The 26352-nt window shown below is 45.4% G+C and overlaps 5 non-coding genes across 5 annotated transcripts; 2 read left to right on the forward strand and 3 right to left on the reverse strand.

The window, feature by feature from the left end:
* Positions 1-327: 327 nt before the first annotated feature.
* trnas-gcu (transfer RNA serine (anticodon GCU)) lies at positions 328-409 on the reverse strand. Its single transcript has one exon. It is a non-coding gene; the product is annotated as a tRNA-Ser (tRNA).
* Positions 410-672: 263 nt separating this feature from the next.
* trnar-ucg (transfer RNA arginine (anticodon UCG)) lies at positions 673-764 on the forward strand. The gene is given in 2 exon segments: positions 673-709; positions 729-764. It is a non-coding gene; the product is annotated as a tRNA-Arg (tRNA).
* A 15997-nt stretch (positions 765-16761) lies between these two features.
* On the forward strand, positions 16762-16833 carry trnae-cuc (transfer RNA glutamic acid (anticodon CUC)). The gene has a single exon. It is a non-coding gene; the product is annotated as a tRNA-Glu (tRNA).
* Positions 16834-20637: 3804 nt separating this feature from the next.
* trnas-uga (transfer RNA serine (anticodon UGA)) lies at positions 20638-20719 on the reverse strand. The gene has a single exon. It is a non-coding gene; the product is annotated as a tRNA-Ser (tRNA).
* A 5341-nt stretch (positions 20720-26060) lies between these two features.
* Positions 26061-26144, reverse strand: trnap-cgg (transfer RNA proline (anticodon CGG)). The gene is given in 2 exon segments: positions 26061-26096; positions 26109-26144. It is a non-coding gene; the product is annotated as a tRNA-Pro (tRNA).
* Between the last annotated feature and the right edge of the window lie 208 nt (positions 26145-26352).

Below are 26352 nucleotides of genomic sequence, written 5' to 3' on the forward strand. Positions count from 1 at the left end.
GAGAAGTTAGGGGAATGGGGTTGAGACGGCCACAAGACCAAAAAACATAGGAAGAGAATTAAGCCATCTAGCCCATCGAGTCTGCTCCGCCATTCAATCCTTGTGAACGTACTAGCGTTCTGTTTTCTAAGATGAGGGTCCCAAAACTGTTCACAATACTGAGCCCAGATGGAATGGCGAATATTGGTGAGACGAATAGCTTAATTTTGCTCCTATATCTTGTGGTATTGCGGCCAAATTTTTGTTGGTGAATACATAACAAATCGTCTGCCGTCCCTGTAGTTTTAAGTGACAATTTGAAAGGTGGTCCCCCCGTTAAGTACGTCGCGACGAGGATGGGATTCGAACCCACGCGTGCAGAGCACAATGGATTAGCAGTCCATCGCCATAACCTCTCGGCCACCTCGTCTGCTGTTTTCTCCCTTGTGTTCCGAACTTCTAAATTTCTTCAGAGCATTAAAAACCTCTGCTTAGGGTCCACACATATGTGTTCAGATTCTACGTCGATTTACTTTGCTCGCCGTGCTTACTAGAATTCATGGAGGTGGATAAGGACAGTTTAGAGAGATTTGTGGCAACCAAAGGAAGCATGCAAATAGCAAATGTCGGCACATTAGACGCTATGGACGTGTAGTGGCATAAGTATCGATTCCGTGCTCTGTTACAGAATATGGCCGTGTGGCCTAATGGATAAGGCGTCTGACTTCGGAGCTTGATTGGTGGAGGTAATCAGAAGATTGCAGGTTCGAGTCCTGCCACGGTCGTTTTGACAAACTGGCGGATTCGGTCCCTTTCTGTCTCTCACTCCCATCGCACTTGAGATGGTTGTCTCAATTCCGTGTGGGAATTAATCGGAGTACTCCACCCTCGGGGAAAACGCAATACCTCGTATTTGTTGTACGCAACATATAATATTACCTATCTACTCTGTGAAGTATTTCTGCAGACACTTTCATGAGCAAATTGGCTGGAGCTTCTCAGACGTTCAGGAGGAGCTGCTGCTGGGAAGGTGAAGTTTATTTCACATTCAGCTCCGTCTCCGTGCACACCTCATCGGCAAGACTTCACCACTCCAACCCTCCTCCTCTTCTTGGACACAGCACACTGGTTCTCTGCCTGCTCTGGGATATTTTCATCACTAATTGCCGACTAAACATCAGCCGCCTCAGCATCAGGAATCCTAACCACTCCTCGAACCTTACCCCCACTGAATGCACTGTCTTCCAATCTCTCAGCACCGGTCCCAAAGTTATCATCCAAACGGCTGACAAAGTGCTGCTGTTGTAGAGTGGCGGACCGACCTCTACCTTGCTGAGATCAGGCGATAACTCTCAGACACATCCTCACGCCTACACCTTGAAGAATCCCGACTCTTGACCATCAGAGAACTGCAGCCGGCATTATCACTGACATCATCAACTCTGGAGAACTTCTATTCACTGTGGAAAACTCGTGTTTCCATTGCCCTGAACTGCTCACTCCTACCTCCACTCGATTCACAGGCCTGATTGACCGGGTAGGCTCATTGTCTCGGCCTGCTCCTGCTCCACTGATCTTGTGTTCTTCATAGCTCCAGTCCATCCTATGCCCCATTATTCAGCCCCTTCCCATCTGCATTCGCGACGCTTCCCGTGCTCTCGATCAACTACTAACTTTAATTTCCCTGGCCCCGACCGTCGCATTTTCTCCATGGATTTCCAGTCCCTCATCAAGAGGGCCTTAAAACTGTCCACATTTCTAAAGGAAACAACCAACCAGCTTCCCTCTATCATCACCACCCTCCGTCTGGCAGAACATGTCCTCACCTCAACAGTTTCTCCTTCGGCTCCTCCCGCTTACTCCAAATTCAATGGGTAGCCATGGACACCCGCATGTGTCCCATATATGTCTCCCTTTTCGTTGCCTAAGTAAATTAATCTACCAAACCAATGTACCACACCTTCCCCGGTAACTCACCCCAGCGCTCCCAGCGCTACGTCGACCAATGTATTGCTGCCGCTTCCTGCATTCACACTGAGCTCGACAATGTCAACCATTTCGCCTCCAGCTTCCACCCCGCCCTTGAACGTCCCACTCAATGCGAGCAAAGCAAAGGGAGAAGAAACCAGAGGAAACCAATGTATTGTTGCCGCTTCCTGTATTCACACTGAGCTCGACAATGTCACCCACTTAGCCTCCAGCTTCCACCCCGCCCGTGAACGTCCCACTCAATGCAAGCAAAGCAAAGGGAGAAGAAACCAGATGTCCACGAGCCAGTCCTCATCGGAGGATCAGTGAGGGTGAACAACTTTAAATCCCCGGGTGTTCCTATTTCACAGGGTTCGCCCTGGACCCATCACAAGTGCAAATGCGAAGGAAGCTCGGCGGCGCTTCTGGTATCGTCGGAGTTTGCGGAGATCGGCAGGACATCTGGAACCTTGACACATTTCTGTAAATGTGATACCGAGTGTATCGACTGGCTGCCTCATGGCTCGGTATGGGAACATCAATGTCAGTGAACGTAAGCTCCTACAGAATGTGGTGGGTTCGGCCCAGTACATGTCCGGTAAAGCTCTCCCACCATTGAGCACATCAATCTTTAGGGACTTTGCCATTGCTTACATGGTGGGTGGTGGGCGCTGATGATTTCTGCCGAAACGTTGTGGGGGGGAGGGGCTATTGATACCTTTGTTGTTGCTTGTGCTGCTTTATTATTCCCCTCAACCACCATTTTCCAGCCTTCTGCCTGTGACCTTTGACGCCCTGACTGATCAGAAACTTTTGCTTTATAAAAAACCCAATTGTTCCGCCTTTACAGCCGTCCATAACAATGTGTTCCCGAGATGGCAGAATTGTATCCTCATCTTTCTTCTAAAGGGGCGCCCTTGTATTCTGAGGCAGTGCCGTCTGGTCCTAGACTCCCTCCACTATGTGAATTATTCCCACCACATCCATACTCTCGCAGTCTTTCAATATTCTATAGTTGTCTATAATATGCACCCATATTTAATCAAACGCTTCTCACACGTAATCCCTTTAATTTCGGAATCACACCGTCCCCATTACATCATCAATGGGGACAGGAGAGGTTCCGGAGGATTGGAGGGTTGCCAGATGTACTTCCCTTATTCAGGAAAGGGAGTAGAAATAGTGGTTGTAGACGGGTCATCTTCTGCATGGAGGCCGGTGACCAGTGGAGTGCCTCAGAGATCTGTTCTGGGACCCCAAGTCTTTGTGATTTTTATAACTGACCTGGATGAGGAAGTGGAGGGATGGGTTAGTAAATTTGATGATGACACAAAGGTTGGGTGTGCTGTGGATTGTGTGGGGGGCTGTCAGAGGTTACAATGGGACATTGATAGGATGCAAAACTGGGCTGAGAAGTGGCAAATGGAGTTCAAGCCAGATAGGCGTGAGGGGATATTGTCGGAAGGGCGCTCTGTGACGTTCAGCCGGTAAGGAGCTCCATTCCGGATCTGCTGTCCGTGCTACTCCCATAGCGTTCATCTCTCCCGAGGCTGCCCATAGGGATCTGTACACGAGCACCAGGACGCGTCAACGCACCGGTGGTCCTGCGAGCTACGTGTGCAGGAGCCAGACGTCCTCCCTGCCCCTTCTAGGTCAGCCTGCGTCCAAAAGTAATTCAGTTTGCCTGTGTCGCCAGCGAGTAGACACTACATGAGGCTTTCTGTCGGAGAGGCTATGCGCTGGCAGGGAGAGAATTACACGTTCAGCTCTTCTTTTCTCCTCGCCGAAAGTGAGAGCCACAAACACTTCCCACTATACTATCATATTAGTCGCATTACAACAACCATATTGACGCCTATCTGTGACCGTCGTGAATGTCACCCCTCTGCGTCCTATGCAGCAAGGAGAAATTTCTCAGCTTACACAAACTATCCTTCTATAATAATCGAGTGTTCAAAGAAATATTCTCATGAAACGTTCCCGGTATGTTTCCAGTCTCATGGCATCCTTCCTGTGCCTTTTCTACGTGTATAACCGGTTTCAGCGAATATGCATTCTTCGGCTTGGTTTATCCAATTCTGCAAAATTCCCAGTGTCCGGCCATTTACTATGCAAGAACTGCCCTGCCTTAACTTTACAAAGTGTTACATTTTGTCAAATTAAATTCCACCTGCCAATCCTTGACCACTTTCTAAGTTGGTCTATCCGCTTCATTGTCCAAGACACCACCGACACTGATGTCATTTACAAATTTAGGAACCACCTGATTACCTCAAATTAGCCTCTGCCTGTTTAAATGCTGACAGATCCCAACACCCGCTTCCCCTCCTGTAACTCTTCCACCAACGCTGTTAGACTCAATGGCCTGCATTTTATACATCGTTGTTCCATTTGCTGTACAGATCAAAGACAGATCGTATTTAACCATGATGTGCGAGGTGATACATTTTGTAGGCAAAAGTAAGAGAGGGATGTCTACATTATTGATAAGGTTTTAGGAATTTTGAGATTTGTTTATAAATCCAAAGATCCACGATGGCACTGGCGATACACGTGACGTATTGCCGACAGCTCGCAAAATGTCTAGATGTATTTCTTTTGAATCACTGTCGCTGCAATCTGAAGCCCCTAATTTCCCTTTAAGAAACGTACTGTTGATCTGTCTAAATTAACCGGCAGAGTAACGAGCTGCTGAAGGACCAGGTGGACTTGACTCTCGGGAATGCAGGTGCGGCACCTTTCAGCGATCCGCGAAGGTCAGCCATTAACATTGCCGGAAAAAAGGTCGGTTCGGAAGACTTCAAGCCAGACTAAATCGCCGGGCTATGAAGCATCCTTTACCCGGCATCTTCTTAGCCAAAGGCCAATGACTTGAAAACAAGATACATTATGTAAGCGCAACATTGCAGTTTCGGAGGGAAATGAGGGGCTGCTGTCTTCTCTGTTTCATGGAAACATGGCTCAGTTCGGTGGAACAGCCGGAAGGCTTCTGAATCCACCGTTCGGAGAAGATAAGAAGGTATTGTGGTGCTGGGGGGGGGGGTGGGGGTGGAACGGCGGTGTTGTTTCATGATAAATTCTTCATGCTGTCCGTATATAGCGGTCTTGCCGCACCCTTGTTCCCCCAATCACAACATCCAATGATTGAGTTCTGTCGGTGCTGCTTACCGAGAGCTTCTCCTCATTGATCCGGACGGCACTTCACATACCGCCAGAGCAGATGTTAAGCAAGCAAACCATGTACTGAGTGCCGCGACCAGCAAGCAAGGAACTGCCTAACCTGATGACTTTCAAATCATTGCGGGGGTTTCTATCAGGCTTATTTAAGAAATTCTCGGCTTATTTGTCATCAGCACGTCATCCACAGTACCAGGGGCCACTGGTGGCCACTCTCGACCACTGTTGGAGCACGATCAGGAAAGCCTACCATTCCACCCCAAGACCATATTTCGGGGATTCTGAACGTCTGGTTTTCTTTCTCCTACCTCCATCCAGGCGGAGGGTGAGGAACAAGACACCAGATGTATCGGCAACAATATCTTGGGAATCGGAGGGCCGACTTCTGAACTGCTTCGAGGCGATAGACAGAAACAAAAATGACCCAGGACTCAGAAGAGAATGTGAATGTCACAATCTTTATAAAGACACCGGAGAACGAGTGTTTCCCACTGATTCATTCAGAGTCCAGACTGTTCCTTAACCAGAAGCACTGGGTGAACAAGAGATCTGCAAAGTGCTGTGCAGTAGATTCGTGACAATATTTATCACATTTATTCATTATGTAGTGTTCTCGCACAGGTGTAAAAGAACTCTGAACTAAACACCAAGCATAAACCAGTCAATGAGGCGGTCCCAGTAAGATTAACCGTTTACTGTTCACTCTTCCACATTAACGTATGGTGAAAACTGTTGATAAAACAATACAAAATATATACATTATTTGTTTCCTTCTTGACATCACATTTACATCATAAATACTTGCAAAAGTAAAACTACAACAACTATATTACATTAAAATGCAACATACAGTCAGAATCTACCTACGCCATCGACTGGCTTTAAATACATCAACACAAGCTATTCGCAACTCTTTAAATAACAAAAAACATAAACCTTATCGACCGTTATTACTTTTAACAGAATCAGCATTAACATTTTTAATTCAACATATCGATTATCTTATTAACTTACGGCTTTGCTTCTCTGATGTTTCTAGTGCGTAGAAAACAAAACTTTTCTCGCGCTGATCCTGCACACATAAGCCCCCTCCTTCCCGTTTCTCCAAACCGATATTTTCCCACAAGACGCGGCGAAACCAGGTGTGACGTCATCGCATACCGCGATATATCACAGACAACGAATTTACTTTAAACAACCTTAACTTTAACTAGAAAACGATTACAAACGAATTATTAAAGCGAAAATATGATAAACTAAACAAATGCCTTAAAGGCAAGACACTCCCCGCCTGGCCTTCATAAGGTCACTATGAACATAATACAAAACTTCAGTCTCTAAATCAGTCCTTAGGTAGACGTAGAATGACTTCTGCAACTGGCCTTTGGTAAGTTATCACATCACCTTGGTCAGAAGTTTTCCACTCAACCTTCCTGACATGTCCATCCCTACTAGGGAATGTGGCAGTGATTCTGGCCATTGGCCAGCAGTTGCGGGCGATTTGCTTTTCCCTGAGCAGGACTAAATCTCCAACTTGAAGATTCCTGCAGGGTTCTGTCCACTTTTGTCTGTGTTGCAACAAAGGTGGATATTCATGTCTCCAACTAGACCAGAAACGATTTGCAAGAACCTGAACCTGTCTCCATTGCTTTGTGTACAAATCCTTATCAGAGAAGTCCCCAGGTGGAGGGGGAGCTCCTGCCTTCTGCGTAAGGAGCATTGATGGCGAGAGTATGAAGGGGTTTTCCGGGTCAGAAGACACAGGTAGGAGTGGTCGTGCATTTATAATGGCTGTGACCTCTGCCATTGGTGTGCACAGTACCTCGTGGGTCAGTCGGGTGCGTTGCTGCAGAAACTTTGAATCAAGAATTCTGCTGGCGATACCAATCATCCGCTCCCATGCGCCTCCCATGTGAGAGGCGTGTGGTGTGTTAAACTCCCAGTTGCATCACTGCTGACTGAGGTACTTTAGCACCGTTTTGTCCATCCCCAGCTCCTTAGACGCTCCAACAAAGTTCGTGCCGCAATCAGACCTTAACTGTTTTGCAGGGCCTCATAGCGCAAAGAAGCGCCTGAGAGCATTAATGCAGCTGGATGTATCCAAAGATTCGACGACCTCAATGTGTACCGCTCTTGAACTCATGCAGCTGAACATGATGGCTCACCGCTTGCTCTCTGCTTGTCCTCCTCTGGTGCGTCTAGTAGTGATAGACTAGGGACCAAATACATCGAGTCCCACATATGTAAAAGGAGGGCAGGCTTCAAGGCGTTCTGGTGGGAGGTCCGCTATACGTTGAGCTTCCAACTTGCCTCGCAGTTTCCTGCAGGTTACACATTTGTGGAGATTACAACAGGACAGTGACAGGTCGCAAAGCAGAGCTGAGAAGTTACAGATGGAGTTCAACCCAGAACGTTACAGAGTGACTCACTTTGGAGGGATGAATTTGAAGGCAGAGGTGATACTTTCTCCAGTCAACCGAGGGCCGGACGTTAGTACGAGTTCCACAATGGAAACAGAGTGATGAGACTCTCTCCAATAAGCCGAGGCCCGTTCATCGGTACGAGAACAACAATCGGCACGAAGCGGTGCACTGCAGGAGCAGAAGGAAGTGTGATTGACAGGTGAGCTTGAACACATCCGCTGTTCTGCACATACTCATAGTGATTGTCGAAAGACAGTATACCTGACAGTAAATCAGGAGGAAAAAAATACAACTTCGTGGCAAATAATAGCACAGCCTGGGAACCTGCGGATAGTTCCGAGGTTTTACTTGCTACTTTGTTTCAGACAGAGAATGGATGGAGAAATAGCGGTGGAATTGTCGCAGGTTTGCGAATATATTCAAAGTTACATGGACTGTATCACACGTCACGGGTGCGGGGTGGTCAAGTCATTCACTGGCAGAGGTCCGGTTCCTGCCAAACGGCCCATGTGTGCGCTGGAAAACATTGTTCTTCAAACTATCCACAGCCCTCGCTAATCTCCCGAAGACAGGCTGCCTTTTTGATCACAGATCTCTGGAATATCGCTGTGGATCTTTTAAATAGTTTCGAAGAAGATAAGTGCAGTGCATGTCATTGTAACACGTCAGCTGTCACTGTGATTTCCAACACTCACCCCCGGAATGACTGGAACGAACGAAAGAAAATAATGAACGAATGTTCCCCTTTAATAATGAAGTATTCACGATTTCACCCGCCAGAACAAACTCCTTCCCTCAATTTCAGAAGCGAATGTGCTCCGTCAAATGTTACAAAATAAATCTATTTCAAGATGAATGCCTACTTTAAGAATAACGCTGGTATAAAAATATCCAATTTAAATAGCTGAAGCAAGGTATCATGGAAAAAAACATGGAAAATTCACATCATTTTTTGAAAAGTGAAAATATTGCAGTATCCCTTGGTGAGTCAGATTCATGACACAGGTACAGAGTGATTAAAATTGTTTACGTAATTGTTAGTGCAGTTCGTTATCACTAATGTCCCTGGCGTAATAGCCACGCAAATTGCCTCAGTGGAATTGCTTTAACCTGAATAAAAGTCTAGGAAACCGATTACCAGTCCATCTGAGCAGCTGAAACGCTCTGTACAACTGAACGCTGCTTCTGACAGAATATGGGATATCCGGCAATTTACTACATCGCAGCCATTTTCTATCCCACAATTGTAGCGGTTGGTGTCCCCGGTAAGATGCCGGAGCTGGTCACTTTATTTATGGTGCGTCGTTTCTCTGCTGCGGTATCCGCACTGATACTAAGCACAGATGTTACCGTCGGCTGAAAAATGTTTCCGGAATGGAGGATTCAGGCATCTAATAGTTTTATTTTCATTGTCCATACGTTGACCGCAGTGTTTTCTTCAACTTTTGACAATTAAGTTGGTGCCGATATTGTCACTGTTTCATAATTTCACCTCGCTAGGCTTTCTGAAGTGATGCTGGTCTCTACTTTTCTAGGTCCGGGTCTCTATCAGTGCAGTCAGTTCTATCTTATACAGACGTGGCAGCTGATTTAAATGACGGACCAGTGTATTTTCCACACGTAGGTCTGTTCTGTAAGTCAGTAAATGAGAACTCTTGCTTTATATCTCCTTGATTCCATGTTGTAACCGCTACAAATAATCCCGTCTGTTCTTTCACCTCTATTAATGGAAATGGTGTTGTTTACAGGAGCGATCGACTGCTCACCGGTACGTGAGTCCTGGAACTCGGGTGCCTCGCTCTAAACTGTGGGAAGGTCGCCAATCCACTGACACTCACTTCCGTCATTGTCCTCCAGCCGGAGTGCAGCGACCGAGACCGCACACACTGGATTTCCGCTTTCGACTTCCAAACAGACCATACACTGCATAGCATCGGTAGAATGGAGGCTTTCAGGGAGCTGACCATATTTCTATTTTGTTTCCAAATTTCTTGCAGTTAATTTAATGGCGATTGTGATCCTATCTCGGGGAAAATGCGGACTCTCCAAATGCATCACCCGTTACCTGGTTGGAATGGCAACAGCGGATCTGATGGAGGTTATCGTTTCTGCTTTAGTGGAACAGACCAACAATATCTATATTTATTGGAGATCCCTGCTCATCACTCCTGTATGCGCTCTGACACTTGTATTTGCGGCTGTGACGCGGGACTGTTCTATTTGGTTCACGGTCAGTTTTACCTTCGATCGCTTTATCGCAATATGTTGCCGAAAGCTGCGGGAGCGATACTGCACCGAGAGAACAGCAACGGTGGTTATCGTGACCGTGGTTATAGTGAGCTGCGGGAAATGTGTCCCGTTATACTTTGCCCTTCAACCTTACGTCATCATTGACAACACGCCGTGGCGGTGCACCGGCACATATGAATACGCTACTTCGCCCGTGTGGAGAGGATATACATTACTGCAGAGCATTTTAACACCATTGATACCAATCGGATTAATCCTGGTGTTTAACGGGTTAACCGTAAGACATATCGTTGTGGCAAATAGAATCCGCAGAAGGCTTCGGCATAGCAGCGACAATCAGAAAGATGCCGAGGTGGGAAAACGCAGAAAATCGATGATTTTGCTGTTTTCTATATCAGCTAATTTCATATTATTTTGGATTCCCCATGTAGCCCGTTCTCTAAAATGGCAAGCGCAAAACTACTTTTACGAGGACAGATATTTGAGTTCCCCGGTATACATCCTACAGCAATTTGGGTTCATGATGCAAGTACTCAGCATGTGCACCAATACTTGTATCTATACACTGACACAGAGGAAATTCAGAGAAGAGCTGAGGAGTGGAATGAAGTATGTGTTTACATTAAATGGCCATCTGTGTAGATAAAGCCCGCGTCTAATGACAATTCAGCGGAGTTTTCAAATAAAGCCGTTTTACAATTAACAGGTTTGGCAAAAAAAGTCGTGAAATCAAACTTTCATATGCCTGGTCATCCGGGAATTGCAGAATCGGCGGAAGATTGCTGACTTCATACAGTTCAGGTAGGCAGCAATACAAACGCTCAATGCTGCTGGCGTGATTGTTATATTGGTTGAAGTATGTTCCAAACTATCGCAGACACTCGACTGTCACAAGGGCTGGGATGGCTTCAGGAATTTCCGTGTTTTAGATGTTTCAAAATGAACAGGGTCGGGTAACAGAGTGTAAAGGGAGTGCGATAGGAAACCAGGGATAGTATTGTAGCTGCAGAAAGGGAGGACAACGTGGAGCTTTCGTTTGGGAATAGACTGGGAGACGAACACAGAAACATTATAACCCCATTTGGAGTATTCTATACAGCCGTCCCTGCAACGGGAACAGTGAGGAACCGATCGGGAAGCAGGACTTGGACATTTGCCATTTTATTGGCATGGGTAACTGCCACAATATTCTTTGGCATCTGCCCAGGGTAAAAGGTTTAATTATGGCATAATTTCTCAGTTGTGTCCAGGAATGATTCATGTCACTATGTCGACAGGCGCACTATCGAACAGTGCGTACTGGATCTAATATTAGAAAAGGAAATGGGTCAGGTGATAGATCTCTCCGTGGGTCAGAATTTCAGAACAATAGGACAGAATTCCCCTCTTTTTACCTTGTCCAGGGATAGGACCAGAGAGTACGGAATGTGTTCAATTGAGGGTCTGCGAATTATGGTGCTGCCTGGCAGGAGTTTAGGAAGGTACATTGGGAAATGATGCACTCGGGGTATTGCGCAACAGATATGTGGGGATTGTTTAGGGGGTACTTACACGGGGTTCAGTATAGGCTTGTCTCAGTGACGCAGGAAAAGGATGACAGTGTAAAGTAACTTTGGGAGACAAGAAAGTTGGAACAACACGTCAAGAGGAAGAAAGAACGATACTTACAGAGCAGGAAGAAAGGATCAGGTAACCCTATAGCAAGTCACAATGCAGACAAGAAGGAATTTAAGAATGGACTTTAAAAAAGTGATGGGGGATCTGAGAAATCTTTAACGAGTTGCATTATGAAGAACAGGAGGAGACTGGGGAGAGTGTGTGCAGGTCAGAGGTAAAAGAGGAAAACTAGTGCCTGGAGTCCAAGGAGGCGGTGAAGCTCCTCACTGAATACATTGATCAATGTGAACACAGCGTCAAAAGGCAGGTATGCTCGAACATGCCGACGCTGAAAAGAGGATGCGCTGGAAACTTGGAAAGCATTATGACAGATGATCCCACGGTGCCAGAAGGGATATAGTTTTTGTAATAGATGATTCCCCGATACCGGAAGAGATACAGTCTTTGTAATAGATGATTCCCCGATACCGGAAGAGACATAGTCCAGGTAATTTTGGAAGGCGATCAGATATTGCTGAGCTTTTGGACAGGATATTTGTGTCGTCGCTGGCCACAGAAGTAGAACTAGATGATTGGAGGGTGGAAAATGTTATTCATTTGTTGACAAAAGATAATAGGGATAGTTTTTCGAATTATAGTCCAGGGAGTCTTACAACAGTAGTGGGTAAACTACTGGAGAGGATTATTGAAGAAGGAAATTATGAGTATTTGGAGAAACGTACTCTGCTACGGAGAGACAATATGACATGTTGTCCTTTATGGGTCAGATTGAATTATTTGAAAAAGTGAAACTAAAACAAACAGAAGAATCAGGACAGTCGATGTGGGTGCATTAATCTTGGTAAGGCGTTTCGTCAGTTCCCCATGGTAGACTCATTCAGAAAGTCAGGAGACATGGGATCGATGGAAACCTGGCTGCGTTGATTCGCAATTGGCTTCCTGACAGAAGGCAGATGATGTGGTAGACAGAGTGAATTATGGCTGGAAAACAAAGGGCAGCCGTGTTCCGCATGGAGAGTCGAAACTTCGGTACACTTTACAACGCTATTGCGAGTCCGCAGTTACAGAGCTCCAAGAAATAGGGCTGAGAAAATAATCAATTTAATCAAATCACACCACAGCACCTGGATAATTAATGAAATTAGGGCTGATGTCGTAAGCAAATCGCTGAGCGACTGACTGCACCAGCGCGATTTCAAAACTGACCTGTCATTTACATATTACAGGGCAGATGCTACAATGACTTCAAAACTATCTTTTCGAATGGAACCCTACAACTTAAAACCAGCATTTCAAAGTGTTCAGCAGCAGCTCCTGGTGCTTATTAAAAGAACCAGCCTTCCAAAATGCGAATTCCAATTTCCCAAATAAAGTGCACACCAATTTATCCTATTGCCAATTTACCTGTGAATCGTAGTTCTATCGTGACGGGTGTAGATACGCTCACATTTCGATCCATTTAACCCTGAATCCACATGGCCGGTGTGGAATCCGTGTCTCCCTCCGAAATCAATAATAAATGAAACATTCAAAAGTGCACAAACTGAATACGCAGCGAAGGCAAAGCAAATACTTGTCTTCCTTCAAAACCATCGCAGGCAATTGGAGAATATACATTCTCTATACACGCCATAATGTTGTATACCTCTATCAAATCTCCCCTCAGTCTTCTACCTCCTCAGGAATAAAGTGCTAACTTATGTAAATTTTCCTTTTAATTCAAAACATTCAGCCCGGCAATAGCCGTGCAATATTTTTTTCTGCATTCTTTCAATCTTATTTGCATGTTTCCTGCAGGTAGTTGAGTCCAACCGCACACAATATTCCAAATTCGACCCCAATAAAGCCTGAAACCACAGCAACGTAACGTCCCAACTACTGTACTCAGTACTTTGGTCTAGGAAGGCCAACGTGCGAAAAGCTGTTTCTACGACCCTGTCTAACTGTGCCACAACTTCCATTGAATTATGGACCTGCATTCCCAGATTCGTTTATTCGATCGTACTCCTCAATGCCCTATTTCTCATTGTGTCAGACCAACCCTGGCTGGTCCTTCCAAAGTGCAAAATCCAACGCTTGTTTGCTTTAACTCCGATCCGCTATTTTTCAGCCATTTTTCCAGCTGGGCCAGATCCCGCTTCATGCTCCGGTACTCTTCCTCGCTGTGGACTACACCCATTATGTTGTTGTCATCGGCAAATCTACTGATCCAGTTACCGACATTATTATCCAGATCATTGATATAGATGACAAACAACAACAGGCACAGCAACGATCCCTGGGACACTCCACTCATCACAGGTCCCCAGTCAGAGAGACAACCATCCATTACCACACTCTAGCTTCCCCAACATAGCCAATGGCGAATCCAATTTACTACTTCATCGTGAAAGCCAAGCGACTGAACCTTCTCGATCATATTCCCATACGGAACCTTGAGAAATTCCTGGCTGAAGTCCCTGTTAGACGGCATCCACTGCCTTGCCTTCCACACCATTCCTGGTAACTACCTGGTAAAGCTCTGTGAGATTGGTTAGACATGACCAACTACGCACTGGCCCATAATGACTATCGTTAATGTTCCTGTTTATCCAGATACTTCTTGTCATACCCCATGACCAGGGTAGTTTCAACACCTCATTTCGTAGTTCTTGACGAGTCCTTTCCAAGCAAAACTATCGATATCATGCTGCGGTCGGCACTCACATTCATGGCCTTTTGGTTTTAAGTTCTCCTGCACGATTACCAGACGCATTGAGAGTAATCTGGGAAAGGAAGGCGTCGTAGCTTTAAATAATTAATCGATTGGACTTAAATAGTGAGATACTGTACCTAGATAGAGCATAGAGCATAGAATGATTCAAACGAGAGGACATGATTTGAGAGTTAGGGGGCAAAAGTTTAAGGGAAACACGAGGGGATAATTATTTGCTCAGAGAGTGATAGCTGTGTGGAATGAGCTTCCTGTAGAAGTAGTAGAGGCCAATTCAGTTGTGTCATTTAAGGTAAAATTGGATAGGTATATGGACAGGAAAGGAGTGGAGGGTTATGGGCTGAGTGCGGGTAGGTGGGACTAGGTGAGATTAAGAGTTCGGCACGGACTAGGAGGGCCGGAATGGCCTGTTTCCGTGTTGTGATTGTTATATGGTTATATGGTTATGTATGTGTATTACAGCACACTACAGCCCATCGTCTCACGAGGTTCTGATAACTTTTCAACTAATTTAAGTTCAAACTAACACATCTCCCTTCATTTGAATCAGAATCAGAACCAGATTTAATATCATCGGGGTAAGTGGTGAAATTTGTTAACTTTACTGTAGCAGCGCAATGAAACAGAGTATAAATAAATTTAGAGATAAAAAAAGACATGAGCTGCAGGTGGCGGAGGGGAAGTGTCTGTTCCTGAATCGTTGAGCCTGAGCTTTCCGGCTTCTGTATCTCCATCCCGATGGTAACACTGTGCAGAGAGCACGTCCTGTTGGTGGGCAACTTTAATTATGGATGCCACTCTTACAATAATCACCCCCAGTAATAATGATCAGTGAGGAACAGAGAATCTGCATTTGCCAACAAGTAATTTTTATTATTTCAACTAACCAAGCACGTAGGTTCACACGCCATCTTCACTCCATGATACTCAATGAACAGTCAATGAAGAGAAAAGTTATTACCGGGGAAAGGAGTCGACTCTGGCCAGAGAGACGAGAGATAGAGACTGGGGAGAAAGAGAGCGGGGACAGAGGCAGGAGAGGTAGCGAGAGATAGAGGAGGGTAGAGAAAGACCATGTGGAGGGAGGCCGGGGAAGTCGAGGAATCTGGTGTGTAGAGAGATCGGGGGTTGGTGAAAGATTTTCGATGGGGAGAGAGATCGGAGTCGGGTGTTTGGTGTCGGTAGAAAGCGGGAGGGGGATAGACAGGAGAGAGATAAAGTGCGAGGTGATGCATTTTGTAGGCTCCAGTAAGAGCGGGATGTCTACATTATTGATAAGGATTTAGGAAAGTTGAGATTTGTTTATAAACCCAAAGATCCACGATGGCACTGGCGATACACGCGACTTATTGCCGACAGCTCGCAAAATATCTAGATGTATTACAGCTGACCCATTGTCGCTGCTATCTGAAACCCCTAGTTTCCCTTTAAGAAATGTACTGTTGATCTGTCTAAATTAATCGGCTGCTGAAGGACAAAGTGGACTTAACTCTCGGTAATACAGGTGCGGCACCTTTCAGCGATCAGCGAAGGTCAGCCATTACCATTGCCGGAAAAGAGGTCGGTTCGGAAGACTTCAAGCCAGACTAAATCGAAGGACGATGAAGCATCCTCTACCCGGCATCTTCTTAGCCAAAGGCCAATGACTTGAAAACAAGATACATTATGTAAGTGCAGCATTGCAGTTTCGGAGGGAAATGAGGGGCTGCTGTCTTCTCTGTTTCATGGAGACATGGGTCAGTTCGGTGGAACAGCCGGAAGGATTCTCAATCCACCGTTCGGAGAAGATAAGAAGGTATTGTGGTGCTGGTGGGGGGGGGGGGGGGGTGGTGGTGGTGGAACGGCGGTGTTGTTTCATGACTAACTCTTCATGCTCTCCGTATATAGCGGTCTTGCCGTACCCTTGTTCTCCCAATCACAACATCCAATTATTGAGTTCTGTCGGTGCTGCTTACCGAGAGGTTCTCCTCATTGATCCGGACGGCACTTCACATACCGCCAGAGCAGATGTTTAGCAAGCATACCATGTACTGAGTGCCGCGACCAGCAAACAAGGAACTGCCTACCCTGAGGACTTTCAAATCATTGCGGGGTTTCTGTGAGGCTTATTTAAATAATTCTAGGCTTATTTATCATCAGCAAGTCATCCTCTGTACCAGCGGCTCCCGCACACTCGACCACGGTTACAACACGATCAAAAAGCCGAGCATTCCATCCCCAGACCATATTTCGGGCATTCTGGAGTCTGATTTTCTTTCTCCTACCTCTACCCAGGCGGAGGGTGAGGAACAAGACACTAGATGTATCGGCGACAATGTCGCGGGAATCGGGGGCCGACTACTGAATTGTTTCGAGGCGAGGACAGAAACAAAAATGACCCAGGGCTCATAAGAGAATCTAAATGTCACAATCTTTATAAAGACACCGGAGAAAGAGTGTTTCCCGCTGATTCATTCAGAGTCCAGAGTGTTCCTTAACCAGAAGCACTGGGTGAACACGCGGTCTGCAAATTGCTGAGCAATAGATTCGTGACAATATTTATCACATTTATTCATTATTATTCATGTATAGGTTTTGTTTCATATTTTGCTGGTTTGGTAGTTGTCTATTGCTGTAGTCAGAACATTATCAGTTTCCCTGGTGGTCTAGTGGTTAGGATTCGGCGCTCTCACCGCCGCGGCCCGGGTTCGATTCCCGGTCAGGGAATTAAGATATGTCCTGCTGTAATTTAATGTGCTTATTTTAAATTATTTTGTGTATTAACTTGCTTCCACAACAACCCGATTCCTGTCTATGCTTAACCTGCATCCGCCTGATTCAGCACCATAAAACCACAAAATATATGAGCAGAAGATGACATTGAGAAACATATCGCAGGTGCTGTCTCAATAAAGCTGGAAATAACTGTGCGAGGTCTTACAGACAATACAATGCTATCGATACAATGTAGGTTTGATCTTCTTCACTCCTCACTGCACCTCAATCCACTCAGAGATGCTGTCTATCTGTAGAAGAGGGTGAACATACATTTCCCATATTGGACTCTGGTCCTACTCACTGAGTTTGCCGACATCACCTTGACTCATCTGCTCGGGGTCACCACTGCTCAAATCTCAGTGAGTATTGTCAGGTCCGGTCGGGTTTATTGCCGTGTGCACAGGGACGGTGAGGGACAGGTACAATGAAACACTTGCAGCGTCATTGCAGGCTCGAAAAGACAGACGGTACGCAAAACATAAATTGTACAATTCTGCATCATTAACAAACGGTAGATATAAATCTTGTGCCAGTTTCAGACTCGGAAATGATTCCTCAGGCAAACTGATGACATAGATTGCGAACTATTATATCCACGGGGGAGCATCCAGGCCCAAGAAAGGCCTGTTTATTCCTTTTCTTTAAACAGACAGACAACAGAGAGAAGGGCAATTCTCTAGTCCTCTTCAGCCAGCCCCGGCATTCAATAAGATCAGGCTGGCCCAGACTTTTTCTCAATCCTACCCCCTCCCCATACCGCAGTTGCGAGTCAAAAATCGGTCGGTGTCCCCCAGCAAATCTTCTACCGTCTCCCCAGGTGAGAGGAGATAAACGTCTGTCGCCCGCCTTTATTTCGACGCCCTGACAGCGTCCCAGCTTCGATCAGAAGCATATGGATATGAATGTTATATAATGGGACATTGTTCTGAGTTTTGCTCAGTATTGACGGGACTTTGGGGAGGCAGAGGCAGTCAGAGTCTGTGGGAGGGAGCAACTCGGATGAAACCCTTTCCGCAATTGGATAACAAGTTGGATTGACATCTGCATACACGAATGGGAGCTAGGTAGTTGCACGTACTTTGACGAGATTGGTTGATGTCGGACCATGACGCCGCGTCAGTGACAATTGGCGAGGTTGATTTGACGGGAGGTCAGCGAACCGATTTGTCTATGGCAATAGGCGGGATCGCTCGCTAGACAAGAGAGCAATGGGGAGTCTGTACTGTGAGTGATATGAAACGGCGAAAGCTTTTCGCGTTCAGAGACCGTGCTGCCCACTTCAGCGAATCAGTCACAATCTCAATCTCCCCTCTCCCAGCCGCGGCTGAACAACACATCTTATTGAATATGGAAATATTTTTATAAGTTGACAATTCAAGTGTTTTCAGCTAACCGAAATTTCACATGGTGGTCATGTCTTAACGGAGCACTGAACCAAAGTCCAGGAACAGATTTGTTTAAAAAATCGCTACTCCTTCATGTCATATTACCTGTTCGCACCGACATTTCAGCACCAGTTTACACTCACTCCCCTGCGCTCCACCCGAGCTGTCTTGTAAAGGGAAATCTATAAACGTCCCACTGCATTCACGCTTCCTTTCACTGAACACGAATATTGATAGCTAACCGTTCGCTTCAACTTGTGAAGAAAGTGTGGGAGTGAGGGAGTGAGATGTGGAGAGAGAAAGAGAGGGAGAGAGAGAGAGAGAGAGAGAGAGAGAGAGAGAGAGAGAGAGAGAGAGAGAGAGAGAGAGAGAGAGAGAGAGAGAGAGAGAGAGAGAGAGAGAGAGAGAGAGAGAGAGAGAGAGAGAGAATGTGTGTATGGGTGTGTTAGAGAGAGAGGAACATGGATGTGAGGCAGGGGAGAGAGTCACATCGTAGACAGAACAAGGGAGATTTGAAAGGCAGTTAGAGAGAGAGAGTTACACGGCAATTTATCAATTTCATGTTCACTTTCGGCCACTGTTTTCCTCCCAGCGTTTTTTGGACCACCAGAGTATCTCATCTCACCGACAAAACGAAGTGGATCTTTCCGTCCCTTCATTTAAACCCGAACGCTGCAGGACTCGTAAGTATTATCACCGTTTGTACTGAGGAGGAGAAATGGTTCATGCGTTTACACATTTCCCTTTAATAGAGGGAGCAGGAGCACGTTTTACTTATTGATGCCATTCTCCCAGTTTCTTCAATTATAAAGGCAATTAACATTAAATTAGCGCCATTAATTCTTAAAATTCCAAAGTTAGTTCTGATTTGGATTGCAAACACGAGGAAATCTGCAGATGCTGGAAATTCAAACAACAACAGACACAAATTTTATGTGTGTTGTTGTCTGATTTGGACGCAAGGATTCTGCTCAGTGCGATAAATCGTCCGCTGTCTAACGTAAGGAAGTCTCTTGGTGAACGAAGCGAGGAGCTCTGCATCCGTACAGTTGTAGAACACACCGGCATCAATCGTCCTGTTTCTACACAGAATCTATTGTTAGACACTCGGTTGCAAAGTAAAAATATCGTCGCTAAATAAACTGTATTGGCATGTCGATTTGGCTAGTTTCCACCTGTCCCCACCCATCAGCAAGTACATTTTTCATTCCGCTTGTGCGTACACATAGATGTGCGCATAAATATAAATTTGAGTTCACTTTGAGGTAATCACCAATTGCGTATAATGCATGATCCCCTCGGTTAGACCCGTCACCAGATACAGATGAATTGAATCACTGTCGGTTATTTTCGTGCAGTAGAAACTCTAGACGTCGACCAGCATATGCGGGTGTGAGAGGTGTGTGGTGGAAGAAATTTTCAATGTTTTGCGTTGAAGTACTGAATCAGGACCTCATAATCTGATATACATTCTCAGCTAAAAATGCTGCGAGAATTGAACTGACAGAAATATGGGATGTCAACTCCACAAATTCTCGAATCTGCCCAGCCGAGGGAACAGGATTTATTGAAGAACGTGTTACCGGCTATAGATCTGTGCTGGATACGGTACCAGAACTCAGTATATCGGAATCCATGTCGTTAATGAAAACCGAATCGGGAAAGTACCGCGTTGAACAGAGAATCAGAATCAGGTTTATTATCTCCGGCAGGTGACGGGAAATTTGTTAACTTAGCAGCAGCAATTCAATGCAATACATAATCTAGCAGAGAGAGAAAATAATAATAATAACAACAAATGAAATAAAACATAATAGTAAATACACAAGTAAATCAATTACTTATATTGAATAGATTATGAAAAGTATGCAAAAACAGAAATACTGTATATTAATAAAGTGAGGTAGTGTTCTAAGCTTCAAAGTCCATTCGTGATTCTGATTGCAGAGGGGAAGAAGCTGTTCCTGAACCGCTGAATGTGTGTTTCTGTCTCATAACCTGAGGCACCCAGGTTCAAACCTGATATCCGGTGCCATATGTGTCGACGTTGCTCCTTTGCAGGTTGGAAGAATTTTCATCGGCGGTGTCTTGACAGTCAATTATCGTCCCTCTTAATGAGCTGCCCTTACTGTATGTGGCTGACGACGTGACGTCGCCGGACAACGGGTTGCAATGAGAATATTTAGGCTGCAATTGGTTCGTTCAGTGAGGGCGCAAACTGGATCGGGTGGATCAGGTATTTTGCAAGGCAACTGCTGATTGTCAACTGAACACATTTTGGGCCAGCGCTCAGACAGGCCAGCGCTCAGACAGCATCCAGGGTGTTAAATTTTATTGGCAAACTACACGCTGCTGCTTGTAGTGTGAGCGCTGCGAGCAGGGGTCGAACCTGCGCGGGGAATCCCCATTGGATTTCAAGTCCAACGCCTTAACCACTCGGCCATCGCAGCTCCATCAATGTTCAGCACCCACCGTCGCACTGCACCTGAAGTGAGGGTTGTACTTGATTTATTTTCTGTAACGGAAATGGTGAATCATAATGCTTTGGGCTTGTCTTGCAGCCAGTGGCACAGGGAACATTTCGCTGGTAGAGGAAAGAATGAATTCAATTAAATACCAACAAACTGTTGAAGCAAAGATCACACCATCTGTAAAAAAAGCTGAAGGCGAAAAGAGGATGGCTTCTACAACAGGATAATTATCCTAAACACACCTCAAAATCCACAAAGGACTACTTCAAGAGGTACAAGCTGAAGATTTTGCCATGGCCCTCACAATCCCCCGACTTAAACATCATCAAAAATGTGTGGACAGACCTCAAAAGAGCAGTGCATGCAAGATGGCCCAAGCATCTCACAGAGCGAGAAGACTTTTGCAAGGAAGAATGGACGCATATCCTTCAAACAAAAATTGAAAGACTCTCAGCTGGCTACAGAAAGCCTTTAGAAGGTGTGACACTTGCCAAAGGGGGTGTTACTAAGTACTGACCATGCAGGTGGCCCAAACCTTTGCTTCGGCCCCTTTTCCTTTTATCTTATTTTGAAACTGTAAAAGATGGAAATAAAAAAAAAGTAATCTTGCTTAAAATATTAAAGAAATGTGTCATCTTTAACTTTATGCCTTTTGGAAATCAGGTCATCTTTTACTCGCTTAGCTGTTGACAGTAACAGAAATTTTGAGCATCGGTGCCCAAATCTTTCCTTCCTTCCAATGTGTATCACCGTACCACACGATGATCTATTTGACAAATCTTCTCCCATTCTCCTCAACTGTCTTTGATCTTCAATGTGTTTGAATCTTTTGAGTTTTTGAACACGTTGAAGTCAGGTTACCTTTCTTATATTTTCTTTTCTTTAACCTCCCTTCTTTCTTTCAGAGTGGAGTGACAATCCCAATTTTCCAACCATCAGGATCTATTCCAGAATGTAATGATACGTGAAGGGGTACTATTATTGCCTCGAGAATCTTCAGTTCCCACGTTTAGAACCCGGGGGTGTAGTCCAACTGGACCCGTTGACATACAGCTTCAGAGCTTTCAGCTTCACAGGCACCTTCTCCAGAGCCATAACATCCACTCTCACTGATGCCCTCTGACACATGTTTCTCTGTGCCATTATGCTGGAGTCTTGCACAGAGCAAAATATTCATTCAGTACGTCCGTAGTTTCTTTTCCCCCCATTACTGCTTCTTCCGCGTCATTTTCCAGCTTTCTGACATCTACTCTTGCATCCCTTTTATTCTTCATATGTCTGAAAAAATGGTATTTTCTCTATTATTAGCCATTTATGTTTTGCTCTCATCAAATTTTATTTGCTTTCTTTTGTATTTTCAAAGCATCCCAAACCTCCAGCTTCCCACTAATGCTTGCTATATTATAAACCCTCATTTTTGCCTTTATTCTGTCTTTACTTTCCAGTATCATCCACTGTTGCCTCATCCTTCCTGTCAAATATTTATTCTTATTTGTGATGCATCTATTCTGCGCCTTTCCAATTGCCCCTAGAACACCAGCCCTGCTGGATCTGCCGTTAACCCTGCTGGTTCCCCTTTCCAATCGACTTGGCCAGCCCTAGACTTAGGTCGTTGTTGTTTTCTAGGAGTGACAGGGTCGAGGATTGTTATCGTCCCTGACTTTTTTCTCTGCGAATGACGTGGTCGGGAACTGCTATTGCTGTTGTGTTTCCATGCGAGTGACGGGGTCGAGGATTGTTATCGTCCCTGACTTTTTTCTGCCACTGATGTTTTGGGGGACTGCTATTGTCGCTATTTTTTTTTTTTGCTGCGGGGGAGTAGACAGTTTGGGGTTTGTGAGATTTGTTTCATTTCCTTTTTCGTGCCGGGGTTGATGTCTGTCCTTACATCAACACCCATGGCCTGTCTGTATTCAGTTGTTGTCCGGAGCAGACGAATATCAGAGTTGTATTGTACATGCAGGCTTTGAGAATAATATTAACCGTTTGCACCTTTCTATTCTCCTCACTCGTGCCACTGCAGTTCCACTTACTGCATGGAATACTCATACGTCTAATTTTAGATTCTCGCTCTCAGACTGCAGGATAAAATCGATCACATTACAATCACTGTCTCTGAAGTATTCCTGTACACTAATCTACCTGGTCAAAGCCCAACACAACACACAATCCACAACTGCCTTTTCCTAATGGGCTCAACCACAATGTACTCTAAAAAACCATCCAGTAGGCATTCCCAAACTACCTGCATGTTGAGATCCTACAATGACCATCGTAATATTGCCATTTTCACATGCCTTGTGCATCTCCCGTTGTCATTTGTACTCAACGTCGACTGCTAGAGGCCCGCATATAACTCTCATACTCTGATCCTATGTTATCTCTCACTAATTTAAAAAAATTCTGTACATCGCTATAAATTACAATAAATAAAATAAATAGAAATTAAAAAAGAGAATCGTGAGGGAGAGTTCATGTGTTCATGTGTGGAGAAATGTCTAAGCTGAGCAGAAAAAACGGCTCTTAATAAAAATGTGATTTTCTATTTTCAGACTCCTCTACATCCACCACCCCACGCCACACTCCCCCACTCCCCATCCCCGTGGGTAGAAATATGTAGAGGGCATGTTTGGTCTGGTGAAGGTCCTGAATAATGCACACAGCCTTCTTTTGGCACCGTATTGAAAACATGATATTGGCGAGGCGTGCCCGTCACGACAGCACTCTGCCCCTCCTTTCGATCCTGCGCATTGGAGCCCCGCCCCACACCAGACTGTGACGCAAGAACTGACAATGCTGTCCAGGTACGCCCACAGAAATGCATTTGATTCTTCGACAGCACTCTAAATCTCATTCATGAACAATTATGACGTCTGCACATTGACCGCGTCAGCATTTTGGGACCAGGATGGATCCGCTGAGATGTCGACGCCTAGGAACTTGAAGATATTCACCCAGAAGACCATAAGACCATAAGACAAAGGAGCTGAAGTCGGCCATCCGGCCCATCGAGGTTGCTCCGCCATTTCATCATAAGCTGATCCAATCTCCCCTTTAGTCCCATTCCCCCGCCTTCTCACCATAACCTTTGAGGCCCTGACTACTCAGAAACCTATCAATCTCTGCCTTAAATACACCCAGTGACCCGGCTTCCACTGCCGCCCGTGGCAACAAATTCCATAGATTCACCGTTCTGAACCTCCAGCGAGGATTTGCGTTTGTTCACCTGACGCATTCTCCCTGGAGTACAATTAATTCCCTGGTCTTACTAAAATTGATGAGAAGGTTGTTGCTTCGACTCCATCCAACCAGCATATCCATCTGATGCTGAGACGCTTATTGGTGTCATTAGAAACGGGATTGCCTGCACAGTCAACGTAAACTATGTGTTCCTTCAAGTTCCGAAGTCAGTATGGGTAGCAGGGAGAGTCACCGCCTCCTCGGTGCTACACCCGTCCCAGTCATTGATCAGCAGTACAGTCAACGCAATGGCTGTTCCTCCGGAGTACCCGGTGTAATCTGTCCTTGGTCGTTGCTGAAATGGTTCAGTGTCTACAGAATGGAGCAGCGAGTGGCGTCACGGGAACGACACTCTTCAGAAAGGGTTTGCACATTTCACTGCAAACGCAGGATGGGTTGAGACTGCCACTTTCACGTGAATGGTTTCAGCTCGGTATGTTGTCAGACATTCCTGGTATTCGTCTCAGGGTTGGGTTATAATTAGTGATCACATCCATAGACTCCAAACAGAACACAACCTAGTCGCGTTGTGAAGGCTTGCCTTGCTCAGTAACCTGGAGAGCGAAGCTGGCTGGAGTTAGGAGTTAATGCTTTGGCTCTTGGTAGGGTCACTCTTGCCAAACAAGTCAAATGGTAGAGGGCAGACTGAGAGTGTTCCCCCGCTCCCACAAATTCGAGGGTTCAGCTCAGAGATATCAAGCCTAACTGGTCAAAGAAAAGTTCAGTGAATCGAAAATGAAGAGTCCATTTACATATGTACCCGTCGGTATTTCTGAATCGCTACCCGGGACTTTGCAGGGAATTGTGAAAACCAAGAGGACGCTACTGACACGATGAATGAATCCCTGAACGCTGCCGACTGACAGGAATGGAGGATCTTCATCGCTGCCCCGAAAAGCCAGCGGCGAGACTGGCAGTAAGTTATGAAATCAGTCAGCTCTGCCCTGGGGACAGGCCTCCGTTGTATCCAGGCCATCTACATGTAGCGGTGCCTCAGAAAGGCGGCGACCGTCATTAAGGACTTCATCACCCAGGACGTTCCTCTTCTCACTGTTAACATCAGGAAGGAGGTGCAGAAGACTAAAGCCATACACTCAGCGATTCAGGTAACATTTCTTCCCCTCCGCCATCCAAAGTCTAAATGGACATTGAACCTATGAACACTGCATCACTCTTTTATCTGTTTTTCACTATTTTTAATTTAACAATTTAATGTGTATGTTTACTCTAATTGAATATTTGATTGATTTTCATTTCTATATGTATCATGCATTGATTGCGCTGCTGCCGCGAATTTAACAGATTTCTCGACATCTGTCCGAGATATTAAACTTGAATCTGATTCTGATTCTGAAGTAAGTCACATCCGTAAGAGAGATGTTGGTGTAGATCAGAACTGGGAATCTCAATCCGGATCAGCAGAAAATGAGTTCATTGGTAAAATTCCAGCTCTCGAAATCCCAAGCGTTTGGCACAACAATGTGACTGGAGTGAGCAGTTTCGCTTGTCACCTAATTTCTGCCCGCACCGATTCGAAACCCTATGAAATGTATAAACGGATATTGTATGCAAGTTAGAGGCACTTGTGTCCTGGTCGGGAAAAGGGAAGAGGTTAAACTATATAAGTTCACTCGCCAGTTTCTCGTTCTTCCACATTAATGTCTACAGCGCTCATCAACATGCAGACCCATCGTTTTCCAAAGACTGCTGCGCTGTTTCCATTTTACACGTATGTCCACAACAGAGTGTAACAGCAACACAGTCTCCCAACTCCTACACTGACCTCCTGAGGCCAGCGTGCCGAACACCTTTCCCACAGTCTCTCTGCACATGAGACGGGTTTCAGCAAACTATGCCTCTCTACGACTCTCTCTCCCTGCTGATTTCACTCCCCGGTGCTCTATCATTCCTAGAATAAACACTCAGCTGGATTGACATTCCAAAATGTGACACTTCAAACTTAGCTGCATTGGAAACTATTTCTAATTCCTTCTCCTGTGTTTCTGTTTGATATTGCAAAATATCTCGTGTGTCAATGCAAAAAAATCGTAAAGCAAATCGCTGATAATATCCAATAACGGGGCTCGTCCGGGACTTGAACCCGGGACCTCTCGCATATGCTTTTTCACCCGAAGCGAGAATCATACCACTAGACCAACGAGCCCGCATTCGCAGATTGCGTCACAACTGAACTCCGAAGCCATTTGAAGTTAATTGGTAGAAAACCCATTGTCCTCTCCGTTGTTGAGAGGAGAGCCTGATGTCGAAATATGTTGGGCCCATATTCCTTTGAGATTACAAGAGTATTCGTTACTTGATTCAGTCTAAATAAGAATATAACGGACTTTGATGTAATGCACGTCAGAATGCAT

This window comes from Hemitrygon akajei, unplaced genomic scaffold (genome assembly GCF_048418815.1).
Source record: "Hemitrygon akajei unplaced genomic scaffold, sHemAka1.3 Scf000054, whole genome shotgun sequence".
NCBI classification, from domain to species: Eukaryota; Metazoa; Chordata; class Chondrichthyes; order Myliobatiformes; family Dasyatidae; genus Hemitrygon; species Hemitrygon akajei.